At 36.4% G+C, this 17089-nt stretch overlaps 1 protein-coding gene and 1 long non-coding RNA gene across 8 annotated transcripts in view; both read right to left on the bottom strand.

Annotated features, from left to right (window-relative positions):
• PAN3 (poly(A) specific ribonuclease subunit PAN3) overlaps positions 1–17089 on the bottom strand; it is a 120573-nt gene that overhangs the window by 79134 nt on the left and 24350 nt on the right. The gene's annotated exons all lie outside the window — the stretch shown is intronic.
• Positions 4795–16786, bottom strand: LOC122447137. Its single transcript, XR_006271140.1, has 2 exons — positions 9860–16786; positions 4795–6340 (listed from the first exon to the last, which is right to left on the bottom strand). It is a non-coding gene; the product is annotated as an uncharacterized LOC122447137 (long non-coding RNA).

Here is a 17089-nt window from a genome sequence, read left to right on the forward strand (position 1 = left end):
CCCATCTCACTACCTTATTTCCTACTGAGAACTACTCACTTAAAAGCAGCAGCTAATTTCTAAGGAATGGACTTTTTTTTTTCAATTTTAAAACTAGGGCAGAGTACCAACTGATCTATCATAAGGCGCTCTTCAACTTGTACTCAATGAAAAGAAATAATCTCAGACTTTAAAAAAATACACAAATTTCATTGGTCTTATAAATCTCAGTAATTTGAACAGATTGATACTAAATAAACCATCTAATAAGAGCAAGAGTCACTGGATAATATCATAATAAAGGTAGTAAATAATTTTAATAGTGGTTGGCTGACAGTTTCCACCATCTTCCTTCTATTAATTATAGCAAATCTGTACTAAATTGCATCTTAAAGAGAAATTGCAATTTTTTTTCCTTTAAGGAATACTGATATATATTCTTGGGAAGCTATCTAATTTAAAACTTAAAATAAGAAAATATGTCTTCACTCATTGTTCTGTCTTAAGACTGCAGAAGTAAATAGTTAAAATTAATTTTCTTCAGAAATTAAACTTAGAATAGCAACTAGACTACCCATCTACCCAATAATTACAGCAGTGGGTAAAGTTTCATGAAGCTACAATATTTTCACCTCGGTGCAATCTTGAGCCAATTCAATTACTCTCTGTGTCGACATCACAGACAACTTTTGTGAATGAGAATAGAAAATATACTCTTCACAACCAAATTACAAATGAAAGAATTTTAAAGCAAGTTATTTCTAATAACATCGCTCACAACAAATGAGGCTTTGACATACAGCAAAAATAATATAGCCTTAATTAAGCCTTCACTAATTTAAAATTTGTATTTTAGAAAATGTCTGGTCTAAACATTATCTGATCAAAAAAGTTCAACACATCAAAGAATATTTATTTAAACAAAATCACAACCTGTCAAGCAGGATCTATATAAGGACACCCAAATTCCAGTCACACATTTGAAAGCAAGAGAATTATTGCTTTAAATGTTCCTTTGTTATTTAGATCCTTCATAAATCCAGACTTGTTTTTGACCCAGTTACCACTTCAGTGAAATTTATTCTTATGGTAGTTCATTAAGCAACAAAGAAAAAAGGTTTAAATGAATCCATGTATGACTCTCCCTCCCCAACAGCTCTCATATGTTTCCTGTTTCTCCAAAGAGGAATTTATTATTCCTCTCCCTCCACCCCATCACGCCCAAAACTTTTAATTAGCCCAAGGCCTTTTCTCTTAGGTAGAAGAGATCACCAAACATTACAGATTTAAATTCTTCAATAAACAGCCAGGGATTAAAATCCAATCCAAAAGTAAACTTTCCATGTGATACTGAATGAAAAGGTCTAAGGTAGTGATACCATTTAAATACCATTATAAGCAACAAAAGACAAAGGACACCTGAAAGATGGCAGCAATACAAAACACAATGTAGAGGCAAGAAGATGACAGACAGAAGTCCCATTACAGATAACATAAATTACAGTAAAGTCTCATCTATTTCCAAAGTATCTGAACTATTATTTATCCCTTGAAGGAAAATGTATTTTCAACAAAGCATGTGAGAGCCTACTTTGTATCAAGTGCTTGGAAAACAATGACGACTAAAACACACACCTTTCTCTCCAAAAGAGGACATAACCTAGTAGGTAACAAAGTTGTGCAAACTGAACACTCACTGTGATATTAAAAATACACATGTAATCAAGGTACCAAAAGAAGAAGAGAGGCAAAGAAGCCTTCACAGAGAGGATGAATGTCTGAGCAGTGTTGAAGGAGGAGTGTGTCTAGATAGGAAACAAAACAAAACAAAAAACAGACTGAGCTAGGGAGAAAGACGTATTATAGGCTAGGAAAAATGCACTTGAGGAAGCATATAGGAACTGTGTTGTTGGGGAAAACTACAAGTTTTCAATCTATCATTAACAGAGGGCCAACCGTGAGAGCAAAAGATGAGGCTTGAAAGCAATTTTTTAAAAAATCATGTATTGTCTTGTATCACTTGCCAAAGAGTTTGGACTTCATTCCATGGGGGGAACTCTTGAAAGCTTGTGAATGAGAATTAAAAAGGCACAGACAAATTTATGGACTCCAGCTATAAATCCAGGTTAGAGTTTCCCCAAACTCAGCAATACAGACTTTGGGTAATTCTCTGCTGGGGAAGGTTGTCCTGGATCACTGTAGGACTTTTACCAGCATCTACCCCAGTCATGACCAAAAATATCTCAGATGTTCCGTAGGAGCAGGGGGACAAAACTGTCCACATCTGAGGACCACTGATGTAGGTAAAGGACAGAAACAGAAACGGAAACAGAAACAGCTCAACAGAAACAGAGGTGAAGGCCTGGTTGGGGAAAGGGCTGCTAGCTTAAAAGCAACTATCAGGATTAAATGAAAGTAAGGGGCTACAGGAAATAGAAAAGACTAATGGAAGATGAGGAAATAAAGGACAAACACAATTTTATAGGAAACATTATTTTGCCCCTAAGTGTCCTACAAGATCCAAACCCCTCCCCCAAAGCAAAGAGAAGCACAACTCTCCTTCTCTTTCCCTTAGGTTCCAGCAATCCTTTCCGAAACCAATCTTAGAACGTGATGGTCAAATAAAAAGGTATGCTTCCTGGTTGACCTCCACTCTTGACAGCCTCCTGCCAGTCCGGTCTGCTAGTTACTATGAAAGGGAAGCACTCTGAAATGTCATGTGCTGTTGGTAAGTAACCAGCTTTTCTGCTTTACCTCCTAGTAGGTCAACATTCGGAGAAGGGAAAGGCTACCCACTCCAGTATTCTTGCCTGGAGAATCCCCATGGACAGAGGAGTTTGGTGGACTTCAGTCCATGGGGTAGCAAAGAGTCAGACATGACTGAGCGACTAAGCACAGGTCAACATTTAAACATCAAAATCCCCAATCTCTTGAGAAACCTGTATGCAGCTCAGGAAGCAACAGTTAGAACTGGACATGGAACAACAGACTGGTTCCAAATAGGAAAAAGAGTACGTCAAGGCTGTATACTGTCACCCTGCTTATTTAACTTATATGCAGAGTATATCATGAGAAACGCTGGGCTGGAGGAAGCACAGGCTGGAATCAAGATTGCCGGGAGAAATATCAATAACCTCAGATATGCAGATGACACCACCCTTATGGCAGAAAGTGAAGAAGAACTAAAGAGCCTCTTGATGAAGGTGAAAGAGGAGAGTGAAAAAGTTGGCTTAAAGCTCAACATTCAGAAAACTAAGATCATGGCATCCAGTCCCATCACTTCATGGCAAATAGATGGGGAAACAGTGGTTGACTTTATTTTTCTGGGCTCCCAAAATCACTGCAGATGGTGATTGCAGATGGTGATTTCATTCATTTTAATGAAATTAAAAGACGCTTACTCCTTGGAAGGAAAGTTATGACCAACCTAGACAGCATATTGAAAAGTACAGACATTACTTTGTCAACAAAGGTCCGTCTAGTCAAGGCTATGGTTTTTCCAGTGGTCATGTATGGATGTGAGAGTTGGACTATAAAGAAAGCTAAGCGCCGAAAAATTGATGCTTTTGAACTGTGGTGTTGGAGAAGACTCTTGAGAGTCCCTTGGACCGCAAGGAGATCCAACCAGTCCATCCTAAAGGAGATCAGTCTTGAATAATCATTGGAAGGACTGATGCTGAAGCTGAAACTCCAATACTTTGGCCACCTGATTCTAAGAGCTGACTCATTTGAAAAGACCCTGATGCTAGGAAAGATTGAGGGCAGGAGGGGAAGGGGACCACAGAGGATGAGATGGTTGGATGGCATCACCTACTCAATGGACATAGGTTTGGGTGAACTCTGGGAGTTGGTGATGGACAGGGAGGCCTGGTGTGCTGCGGTTCATGGGTCACAAAGAGTCGGACACGACTGAACCGCTGAACTGAACTGAACTGAGAACATATACCTTGTCTCTTTCTCTCTCTAATTCATAAAATTTTTACTCTAAGTCTCAAGATTCACTACAAAAGTGACTGATTTTTATCATTCTTCACAAAATCTGAATAAACAGCACAATAAAATAGCTGAAAATAGTTTTACCCTTTTTTATTGGGCATTTAAAAAATAAACTTAGGGCTTGAACAAAAGTTTTCAAGAAGAAAAAGTTGGAGAATGTATTCCAGATTAGCACTCCTCAACTGTCATGAACACAAAGAACATTCTGAAAGTGAAAGTCGCTCAGTCATGTCCTACTCTTTGTGATCCCTTGGACTATACAGTTCATGGAATTCTCCAGGCCAGAATGGAGTGGGTAGCCGTTCCCTTCCACAGGGGATCTTCCCAACTCAGGGGTGGAACCCAGGACTCCTGCATTGCAGGTGGATTCTTCCAGCTAAGCCACCAGGGAAGGAACATTCTGGGGATCTTGTTAGAATGAAGCTTCTAACTCAGAAGGCCTGGAGTGAAGTATGAGACTGCATTTCTAAAAAGCTCCTGGGACTCTGAGTGCTGCTGCTGGTCTGGTGACCACCCTTCCAATAATAAAAGTTCTGGAGAAATGTCAGGGAAAGATCTGGATAAGTAACAGTTCATAGTAAAAAAGAAGTTCAGCCCCCCCCCCCCCAAAAAAAGATAGAAGTTCAAGCAGTTAACATCCCAACTCCTTCTACCTTGCCCTAAATACTCAGAGCCTTCAAGGCCATTACTGATAACCCACAAAGCCCTGGCCCTTCAAAATTTCTGGTCCTGGTCCAGTGGTTTAGGACTAAGGGAAGTCCACTCTCATTCCTAACAAAAAAGTCTCTGGACTACATCAAAAGAAACAACAATAAAAGCTAATTTTTAGAACTGTTTTATTTCAAAAACTTAAATGCACATATACCTTTTTTTTCATTCATTCATTCACTCACTTAACATTGCAGCATAAATATTTTTGCCCTTCCTAGAAACACAACGATAAGATCTATTCTCCCCCTCTAAAAATTTTACAGTCTAGCAAAAGAAAAATCTATAAATACCACTGCTTGTGTAGAAAATGTGGTTACAGACCAATTTTCAGAGCACAATTCTTTAGGTAAAACTGCAAAACAACATCACCTCTTTGACACTTTACAGGTCTTGTTATTATATATCATAATCTATATTATATATCACCATCTAATTGCTAGAGAAACAAATTAAATAATAATAAACTAGAGAAATCAATGCTATCCTAGCACAAAGTTCCCAATGCCCTGAATTTTAAGAATCCCAAAAACAGAATAACTATGCTTTCACTATTTATACTCAGAAACAATGAAGGATGATTTATCTAAAGTTACGATGAATGACCCTTTTCAACAATTTGCATTCAATTACTCAGAACATGTTCACATACTTGGAAAAGAGTAGTATACATATATGAAATACTATCTCCCTTCAGACAATATTCAATGAACTATTAGCTCATTGACTTTTGCATGCAGTAACAACTCAGCAACCTACCTCATGCCACTCCTAAGAGTATGAGGTCCACTAACAAAAACCTCTGGTCTAAAATTTACTGTGTATTTATTTGAAAATCAACTTTCACTTCTCTTTTAAAACCTCTTCTCTATTCCCTGGGATCCAACCAGGCAGGATGGCTAAGGAATGAGTCGTAGCCGTCTACATGCAGGTTCGACTGCTCAATAGCAGAGAAGAAGCACTTGGAAAAGACACTCAAGCTTACTGGAAAACTGACAATAACACAATTTATCAAGTTGATGGGAGTAAATCCTTCCATTTTGATCGTGTTTTTCACAGTAATGAAACTACTAAAAATGTGTATGAAGAAACTGTGGTATCAATCATAGATTCTGCCATCCAAGGCTAAAATGGTACTATATTTGCCTATGGGCAGACTGCTACAGGAAAAACATATACTATGATGGGTTCACAAGAGTATTTGGGAGTAACACCCACGGCAATTCATGACACTTTACAGAAAATTAAGAAGTTTCCTGATAGGGAATTTCTCTTACGTGTGTCTTACATGGAGATATACAATGAAACCATTACAGACTTACATTGTGATGCTCAAAAAATGAAGCCTTTAATAATTTGGGAAGACTTCAACAGGAATGCATATGTGGCCGACCTGATAGAAGTTGTTTATACATAGGAAATGGCTTTGAAATAGATCACAAAAGGAGAAAAGAACAGGCATTATAGAATTACAAAAATGAGTCAAAGAAGTAGTCTGTTCTCATACCATTTTTAGGATGATTTTGGAAAGTAGAGAGAAAGGTGAACCTTCTAATTTTGAAGGATCTGTCAAAGAGTCCCATTTGAATTTGGTTGATCTTGCAGGCAGTGAAAGGGCTGCTCAAACAAGTGCTGAAGGTCTGCGACTCAAGGAAGGCTATAATATAAATCAAAAAAAAGCTTATTTATTTTGGGACACATGATCAAGAAACTTAGCGATGGACAAGTTGATGGTTTCATAAATTATCAAGATAGCAAATTAACACAAATTCTCCAGAATTCCTTGGGAGGAAATGCAAGTGATCAAGAAACTTAGTGATGGACAAGTTGATGGTTTCATGAATTATAAAGGTAGCAAATTAACATGAATTCTCCAGAATTCCTTGAGAGGAAATGCAAAAACACATATTATCTGCACAATTACTCTGGTATCTTTTGATGAAATCCTTACTACTCTCCAGTTTGCCAGCACTGCCAAATATATAAAGAGTACTCCTTATGTTAATGAGGTATCAAGTGATAAAGCTCTCCTGAAAAGATATAAAAATGAAATAATGTATCTTAAAAAGGAATTAGAGGAGGTTTCTTTAGAGACTCGAGTCCAGGCAATGGAAAAAGACCAACTGGCCCAACTCTTGGAAGAAAAAGACCTACTTCAGAAAGTCCAGATTGAGAAAATTCAAAACCTAACACAGATGCTGGTGACCTCGTCTTCCCTAGTATAACAAGAATTAAAGGCTAAAAAAACCCAAAGAGTCCCTTGGTGCATTGGGAAAATTAACAAAATGAAGGACTCAAACTACATAAATAAATTTAACATGCCAATGAACGTAACAACAAAAACACATAAGGCTGCTGTAAGTTTAGAAGAAACTGATAAATCTCTGTTCAGAGTCTGATATTTTCAGTAACACTCTTGATACATTAACTGAGATAGAATGGAACCCAGTAACAAAGCTACTAAGTCAAAGTGAATTCAATTCACTTTGTGCTAACTATGATAACCTGGTATTAGACTATGAACAGTTAAGAAGAGAAAATGAAGAAATGGAATTGAAATTAAGAGAAAAGAATGATTTGGATGAATTTGAAACTCTAGAAAGAAAAGCAAAGAAAGATCAAGAGAACGAACTAAGTTCAAAAGTAGAGCTGCTTAGAGAAAAGGAAGACCAGATTAAGATGCTACAGGAATATACGGACTCTCAGAAGTCAGAAAGTATGAAAATGGATTTGTCATACTCATTGGAAACCACTAAAGATCTAAAACAAATGAAACAGACTCTGATTGATGCCAAAACTGTAGCTCTTGATGCCAAAAGAGAATCAGCCTTTCTTAGAAGTAAAAATCTAAAGCTGAAAGAGAAAATGAAAGAACTTGCAAGTACATGCAAGCAGATGGAAAATGATATGCAGTTATATCAAAGTCAGCTAGAGACAAAAAGAAAATGCAAGTTGATCTGGAGAAAGAATTACAATCTTCTTTTAGTGAAATAACAAAACTCACCTCCCTTATAGATGGCAAAGTTCAAAAGATTTGCTCTCTAATATGGAATTGCAAAGAAAAATAACTTATCTGCAGAAAGAACTGAATAAAGCAGTCGAAGAAAATGAAGCTTTGCATAATGAAGTTAATTTGATGTCAGAACTGAAATCCTAACCTTCAGAAATAGAAATGCTAAGGAAAGAGATACATGATAAATCTGAAGAGCTCTACACAATAACATTAGAAAAAGACAAATGGTCTTCTGAAGTAGTTGATAAGGAAAACAGAATTCAAGGTTTACTTGAAGAGTAAATTGGGAACACTAAAAATGACCTACTAACTTCCCAGTTGAGTTGCGAAAGCAATGATCAAGAATTCCAAGATGTTAAAAATCATCATATTGAATCTGAGCAAAAGTATAATCCTTGAAGAGAATGCAAAATTGAATCAAGAAATAGGAAATCTCTCTAAAGAAGCTCAAGAACTTGGTTTAGATTTGGTGGCTTTGAAGACAGAATTCTCTCACAAAACCCAAGAATTTCAGCAAAAAGCAACTGAGAATCAAGAGAGATTAAAGGAAGTCAAAGAGCTGAAGGAGCAATTAGAAAGTAGAGATTCTAGGCTGCACATTACAGAAAAGGAGAACACACTGATTACTGAAAAACTTCAGCAAACCTTAGTAGAAGTAAAAACCTTAACCCAAGAAAAAGATGATCAGAAATGATTCCAAGAGAGCCTACAAGCTGAGAGGGACCAACTCAAAAATGACATTCAGGATACTATAAACATGAATAAAGACACCCAGGAAGAACTATGAAATGCTCTTGAGTCTTTGAAAAAACACCAAGAAACAGCATGCTAAAAATTAAAATTTCTGAAGAAACTTCCAACATATAGAAGAAAACTCAGGAGAAACTAGGGATGAATTTCAGGAAAAGATGGTTGGCATAGATAAAAGCCAAAATTTGGAAACCAAAAAAACCAAGCTCTGATTGCAGATGCTGAGGATAATGAGCTAACTGAGCAACAGAGAAAGATATTTTCTTTAACACAGGAGAAAAATGAACTGCAACAAATGTTAGAGAGTATTACAGCAGAAAAGGAACAACTGAAGACTTGACCTAAGAGAAAACATTGACATGACCATTGAAAACCAGGAAGAATTAAGAATTCTTGGAAACAAATTTAAAAAACAACAGGATACTGTTGCACAAGAAAAGAACCATACCATTAAAAAAGAAGAGCTTTCTAGGACCTGCGAAAAACTAGCAGAAGTTCAAGAAAATCTAAAGGAAAAGATCCAAGCATCTCAAGACAAACAAGAACAGTCTTTCAATATGAAATAAAAAGACAATGAGACTAAGAAGATAATGAATGAGATGAGCAACTGAAGGAGCAATTCAAAGTCAAAGACTCAGCACTACTAAAGCTAGAAAAAAAGACTCAGCACTACTAAAGCTAGAAATGGAAAAGCTCGTATAGTCTGAAAGACTTCAAGAAAGTCATGATGAAGTGAAAACTGTAGCTAAGGAGAGAGCTGACCTGCAGAGGCTACAAGAGTTTCTTCAATCTGAAAAGAACCAACTCCAAGAAAATTTAAGAGAAATGGCAGCTAAATAACTAGAAACCTAAGAGGAACTTAAGTTGCTCACTGTCACCTGAAAGAACAAATTATTGGTAAACTGAGAGTGGATCTATCAGAGAAAGAAACTAAAATATCATGCATTCAACAGGAATTAGAAACAGCAAATGATGAATTACAGAAAAAGATGCAAGAGCTTTATGAGAAACAATTTATTACCATCAAAGAAATCAGTGAGATTCAGGAAAAAATGAATGAACTGAAACAGTTAAAGAAACAGCTCAAAGCCAAAGATTCATCACTATGAAGAATAGAAAGTCAAAGGCTCAAGTTGACAGAAAAACTTAAGGCAAGTCAAGGCAATTAAAAACCATAATTAAGGAAAGAGATGAACTGGAAAGGGTACAGAAGGCCCTTCAAAAGGAAAGACACCAACTCAAAGAAAACTAAAGAAACTATAGCTGAAGAACTGAAAATCAAAGCAGAACTAAAAGCTACTTACATACTTCTGAAGGAGTACCAAGAAACCATCAATGCAAGGAATAGTTCAGAGAAGACAGATCAAGGAACAACTATCCAGAGGGTCTTAGGGAATTCAGATGCTGACTTACAGGCAAAGATTCAAGAACTTCAGGAAGAAGAACATCAATGTCTTGAGACGAAAGATGTCAGTGAGACTCGGGAAAAAATATATGAAATGGAAAACTTGAAGAAGCAACTTGAGGCCCAAAAGTCAACTCTAGAAAATACAGAATGGGAAAACATAAAGTTAACTCAGAGACTCCATGAAAATCTTGTAGAAATAAGATCTGTTACAAAAGAAATAGATGACCTTAGGAATACGGAGAAGACGCTCAAAGTAGAGATAGACCAGCTCAAGGAAAACCTAAGAGAAACAACAAGTAGAGACCTGGAAAAATGAGAGGAACTAAGAACTGCCCAAATGAATCTGAAAGAGCACCAAGAAACTATAAATAAACTCAAAGGAATTGTTTCAGAGAAGATAGATGATATATCAAATATCCAAATGAATTTAGAAACACAAATACTGCCTTAAAAGCACAGATCCAAGAACTTCAGGAGAAAGAACATCAAATTCTTAAGGTAAAAAATTATCTCAGTGAAAATATATGTATCAAACAGAGCAACTGCAGAAGCAATGAGAGACCCAGAATTCAGTCCTGGAAAGCACAGAAACAGAGAAGTTAAGGTTGACTCAGAAACTTCATGAAAATGATGAAGAAATAAAATCTGTTACTAAGGAAAGAGATGACCTAAGAAGAATGGAGGGAACCCTCAAAATGGAGTGAGATCAACTCAGAGAAAGCCTCAGAGAAAGCCTCAGAGAAACAAAAGCTAAAGACCCGGAAAAACAAGAGGAACTAAGAATAGCTGAGGTGCATCTGAAGGAGCACCAAGAAATTATTGATCAACTCAGAGGGATTGTCTCTGAGAAGACAGAATACCAAATATGCAAGTGAATTTAGAAAATTCAAATGCTAAATTACAAGGAAAGGTCCAAGAACTGAGAGTAAATGAACAGTCACTTTTTAAGAAGAAATTAGTGAGACACAGAAAAAAAATGTTTAACATTAAGCAACTGAAGAAAGAATTTAAGGCCCAGAGCTTAACTATGAATAAAATAGAAATGGAGAATTTAAATTTGGCTCAGAAGCTTCATGAAAACCTTGAAGAAATGAAATCTGTAATGAAAGAAAGAGATAGCCTAAGGAGAGTGTTAGAGACTCTCAAATTGGAGAGAGACCTACTCAAGGCAGACCTGCAAGGAACCATAGTTATAGAACTGGAAGCACAAGAACAACTAAAAATTGTTCATGTGCATCTGAAAGAACACCAAGAAACTATTGATAAATTCAGAGAGTTTCAGAAAAAAATCTCAGATTTCAAATATTCAAAAGGATTTAAATAAATCAAAAGATGAATTACAGAAAAAGGATCAACAGAACCACGAAGAGGTAAAATATGAAAAAAAGTTACTATGTGATGGAAACCAACACCTTACAGGAAGCCCGAGAGAAAAGTGCTTTAGGATAGAGTTTCTCGAAAAGAAAAGAAAAAAAAAAATTAAAAAAAATTTAAAAAAAAGGAAAAAAAAAAAAAAGGATAGAGTTTCTGAAGAGATACTCAGAGATGGATAATCACTATGAATGTTTAAATAGATTGTCTCTTGACTTAAAGAAGGAAATTGAAACCCAAAAAGAGCTTTCAGTTAGAGTAAAAGCAAACCGCTCACTTCCATATCCACAAACCAAACAAATCCAGAAACTTCTTACTGCAAACCAGAGGTGTTCCATGGAATTTCATAGAGTCGTGACAAAACTTCAGTATGTGCTAAGCTATGTTGCAAGGACAAAGGAAGAACAACATGAATCCATCAATAAATTTGAAATGGCTTTTACTGATGAAGTGGAAAAGCAAAATGAACTGCTAATGGAAATATAGCACCTTCAACAAGATTATGATGTTATCACCCGGAGAATCAAGGGACCTCAAATTGAGCCAGAGCATGGATCTACATATCTAAGAAATTCTCAAGGATTTCTCAGAAAGTGATTTCCATAGCATAAAGACTGAATTTCAGCAAGTACTAAGTAACAGAAAAGAAATGACTCAGTTTTTGGAAGAGTGGTTGAAATGCTCATTTTGATATAGAAAAGTTTAAAAATGTCATCCAGAAAGAAAATGATGGTATTTGTCAAGTGAATAACTTCTATCATAGCAAAGTAATTCCTATAATGAATGAATTAACAGAGTTTGAAGAAAGAAATGCTACCATAGTCAAAAGAATGGGAGCATAGTCTGAAATCAATGAAAGAGAACAATGAAAAACTATTTAAAGTTTATACCAAACTTTGAAGCTCTCCCTGGCCTCTGGTGCCCTTGTTAATCCTACTACACAAGGCAGGCAATCTCAAGTCACATCAAGAGCTACACAGCAAGCCACAGAGAAGATTCAAGAGCTGGAAACATCACTACAGAAAGCTAAAGAAAGTGCTCTGCATACGGAGGGCAAGATTACAAAGATGCAGAAAGAACTTGAGATGACTGATGACATAACAGCAAAACTTCAACAGCAAGTTAATGAATTAAATGAATGCCTTCAAAAAAAAAACAAAAGATTCAAGTACTTCAGGACAAAGCTGCTTTAAGAGCTAAGCCTTATAAAGAAGAAATTGAAGATCTCAAAATGAAGCTGGTGAAAACAGACCTGGAAAAGATGAAAAGTGTCAAGGAGTTTGGAAAGGAAACTGCTTCAACAAAAGCCACTGCAGAATATCAAAAAGAACTTATAAGGCTATGAGAGAAAATCTTGGAAGAAATCAACAGGCCCAAGATACCTCAATGGTATCAGAACATATTGATACTCAGCCTTCAAATGAACCCTTAACCTGTGGAGATGGCAGTGGCCTTGTGCAAAGCACTACAGCTCTTACTCTGAAAAGTGAATACATACAGCTAGAAAAGGAAGTGTCCAAGTTAAAGCAGCAAAAGGAACAGCTAGTAAAGCAAAAGAACGAACTGTTAAGTGAGGTCAAGACATGGAAGGAGAGAACCTCTCTTAACAAAGAGAGGTTCACAAAGAAGTAACTTGTGAGAATTCTCTGAAGTCTCCTAAAGTGAGTGGGACACCCTCTAGAAAGAGACACCGTATGTCTTCTCAATGCAAGGAACGGAATGTCCAAGATCCTGTACCAAAGGAGTCACCGAAATCTTGGATTTTTGATAACCGATCAAAGTCTCTGCCTGGAGAAGGAAATGGCAACACACTCCAATATTCTTGCCTGAGAATCCCATGGACAGAGGAGATTGGTGGGCTACAGTCCTTGGGGTTGCAAAGAGTCATACATGACTAAGCAACTAACACACAGAAAGTCTTTGCCAGGACCTCCTCCACTTCACTATTTTGATAACTCGGGTTTAGGCCTTTGTACAGGAAAACAAATTCCTGAAGCAGAGACCGTGGATCCCCAGCCAGGTCCTTGGCACACGTCATCAGGAAGTAACGTGCCTGAGTGCAGGACTCAGGAGACTGCTTTGCCCCTTCCTGGTGGCCCAGCACTCCATGTTCGGAAGTGTCCGTGTTTATGTCTTTACGTGTCTAACCCCTGGCTGTCATGTCACAATCCAACTGAATTTCAGTTCAGTTTCCACTCTGCCACTACAATTGGAAGATGAAGGAATGGGACGAATTCCCATAATCTAGAATGGTGATAGCAACAGACCTTCTTCTTGAACGTGATAATTCTTTAGAACTTGAACAGTTTTATTTATTTACATGCTTTATAAAGAATAAAGTTACTGAAGCGAAAAAAAAAAACAAAAACAAAAAAACACCTCTTCTGACTCACAAAGGTCCTCCCTCAATTAATTAAACATCCTGGTGGCTTAGATATTTGTTATTATGAGAACTAAATGTATGATTACATTTACATTAACCATCAGTGGTTAACCTAAACCCACTGGGAAAAAATAGACTAACTGATTAAAACTATTTGAATATTTAAAATCAAAATCAAATATTTAAAATTAGCTAATTTCCGTATAGACAAAGGGAACTACCTCTACTTATTAGTTAATTAGGTGTGTTGACACACCTGGACTTTAAAGGCTTCTACACCTAATTTAAATCTAAAACTATAAATGATTATAAATTAAGACGCCATTCAATTTTCTCCATGTGTAAAAGATTTAAAAATCAAAAGCAAAACCAAGTCAACCTCAAAGATCATGCTGCATTTTGTCCTGCCACTCATTACCAGCAACTGTAGGCTTTTCACAGAAATATATTAGGCCCCTCACTTTTCATTGTTTAAATAAAGCCAGTTATAGGATGGGATGGTGACTAGGTCTATAGAAAGTGGGTCTATGGAAAAACAGGTAGTCATTATTAAAGACTCATGGGCAGGTAAACATCTGTAAATGAAAAAGGCCTTTTAACTTGTGCAGTCAATACAGAAATCATACACAGGTTGAGAAGATGAAAAGAGAGGACACTGCTAGGTAAAAAGTAACCCAAATCATATCAAATGTAGCACAACAGGAGTTACACAGACACATGGAAACATATTTTTTAAGCTCTACTGAGTAAAATCTTGGGAGAAGCCTGAGATATTATTTACATAAATTTAAGAAAGCCTAAAAGCAGTCATTACTTCTGTTTTTAAAATTCAATGTTACAATGTAGTTTTATGCTACCAAAAATGAGATCAGTTGTTAAGACCACATTTAATTTCTAAAGATCTGGAACACCAAACTACAACTTCTTTTATTCTTTTGCTTTAGAATAGAACCAGAAAACAAGATGTAGAGAAATAAAATACCATGCCAACGTTATTAAAATCTTTTAAGTGTGAGTAATGTTGTTTTAAATCATAAGTTATTTCTACAGTAAACTATCACATGCAATAACCATAAAAATTTTTATATTAACTTTAGTGTCTTATCAAAAGCAATCATCATGCTAAATTGCCTATTTGCTTATGAGCAAAAGGTTCCCTTTTGATTTATGTGTCCCCTTTCTTAAATTCAATCTTGAAATGAAGCAGAACATCTTCAGCAAGGCCCTTTACTATGACTCAACTTTAAGTAGTGGTTAATCAAAAGTAATCCAACACTGAGAAACAGATAAACAGATGTTTCTAAACTGTAAGACTGTAAGCAGCGTAAGACTGAAACTACCACCGTCTGACAAGCACAATGCACTATGGTAAGCACTTCACAGCACTGATATTATGTAATATTCAAAATTCTGTGAGATAGACAGGATTATAATACCAACTTTAGAGATGAGAAGGAGGGCTTAGTCAAGAGACTAAAATAATCTGCCTATAATCTCAAAACTAACGTAAGGTCATAAGGTCATGCTGCAGAGCTTGTACTCAACTATGGTATTCTGCCTCAATCCAAAAAAACTTATTCTACATTCTATAATATTCCTTAACATTTTAACATAATGTTAACATTACAATATTAACATTATTCTAGCTACTCCTAAAATGACCAAATTCCTAAATTAATCTTTCTTTGAATCTAACTGGCATGGATGGGATCAATGAGAAACAACAGCTGCAGAGACTTTATTAAGCCACTCTACCCTCCCCACTTTCAAAACACAAGAAAAGCAAATCTTGAGAATTAAATAGAGTTGGGAAAACTTACATAGTTTTGGCTAAATTTAGCTTTAAACTTAGGTTAGCATGTTTGTGCATGAAAATTCTAAACTGATCTTTACTCATTTATTCCTGACCCCAACTTCCTAAGAGAACAGAGATGAACCATCAGTAATACCAAGCTCTTAGCATCAGCTACAATGCTTTGTAAATACAATGCCCGAAGTAGAGTGTCAAGAAGCCATTCTGGATATCTCAGAATGATCCACTAAATGCATTAGTTTCCAAATGCAGTGGCAAATGCAGCATGGTTTTACTAAACTGTCATTATCAGGTAAGAATCAACTCAAAATCCCAAAAGCTAAAGCTAAATGATTATTATCAAAAGCAATGGACATGAGTTTGCGCAAACTCCCGGAGATGGTGAAGGACAGGGAAGCCTGGCGTGCTGCAGTCCATGGGGTCGCCAAGAGTTGGACACGACTTACCAACTGAGCAGCAACAACAGTATTAAATACTGTATACAAAAGCCATGCTGCTTCAGTTCATGTGTTTAAATACAGTAGTGAGATAAACACCAACCAACCACACACATCTTAAAAAAAAAAAGCCTCCAAAACAAAAACTCACAAGATTTTTTTAAAAATCAATAAAACAAAATTCCCTTGAAATAATCAATTTTGAAAACTCTTAACAAAAGCAAGCTGTCACTGTACAGAAGCACCAATTATAATAAAGTTCAGAAAATAAGTGGCTGAACTCCTAGCTTGTTAAAACAAAATTTAATTTGCTCTATCCAAGGCACACCTCTATCTAAACACAATTCTGGAAGTTTATCCTGGATGACTCTTGATTTACGAGGGAAAGAAAGTTAACTCAAAGTTGAGTCATTTTCTACAGGAACTATCATTTTTATAAACAAGTTTCTAATCTAATCCATCATTTTAAGTAAAGAATAGACTGGGGTTACAAACAATAGGATGAATGGCACATTTAAATCTGAGGATTCATATGCAGATAAGAGAGAAAACTCAACTGTTTGCTAAGGGAAGCTGAATATTGTAGGTCATTAGCCATAAAAATGTTAGTGGATTCACATTCCATAAAAACAATGACAATCCTTTCAATATAAAATCACCAATTCATCAGACAGGGAATTACCATGTTATTTTAACAAAAATGAGCTTAATGTTTCATTCTTTTTTAAAGTACTTAATAACATTCAGTATGACATTTCAGAACTAAGAGCATAGATGCTTAAGTATCTAATAAACAAACAGTTTACAACAAATTTAAGAAGGATAGTCCAACAGAAAAATAAGCAAGTGAAAGTGAAGTCGCTCAGTCGTGTCCTGACTCTCTGCCACCCCATGGACTGTAGCCTACCAGGCTCTTCTGTCCATGGGATTTTCCAGGTAAGAATACTGGTGTAGGTTGCCATTTCCTTCTCCAGATCTTCCCGACCCAGGGATTGAACCGCGGTCTCCCGCATTGTAGGCAGACGCTTTACCGTCTGAGCCACCAACCAGGGAAGTCCAAAATAAGCAAAGGACACACACACAAAAAAATCCAAGGTCAAAAAGCACGAAGGAGAAGCTCAACAGGACCAGTAATCAAATGTTAACAGTGCAGGGCTTTTGACTATAAAATGACAATGAAAGATTTTTACATCTGTTTTCAAGGCTACTGAAAAATCAGCACCCATGAGTA

This window comes from Cervus canadensis, chromosome 9 (genome assembly GCF_019320065.1).
Source record: "Cervus canadensis isolate Bull #8, Minnesota chromosome 9, ASM1932006v1, whole genome shotgun sequence".
In the NCBI taxonomy this organism is placed as follows: Eukaryota; Metazoa; Chordata; class Mammalia; order Artiodactyla; family Cervidae; genus Cervus; species Cervus canadensis.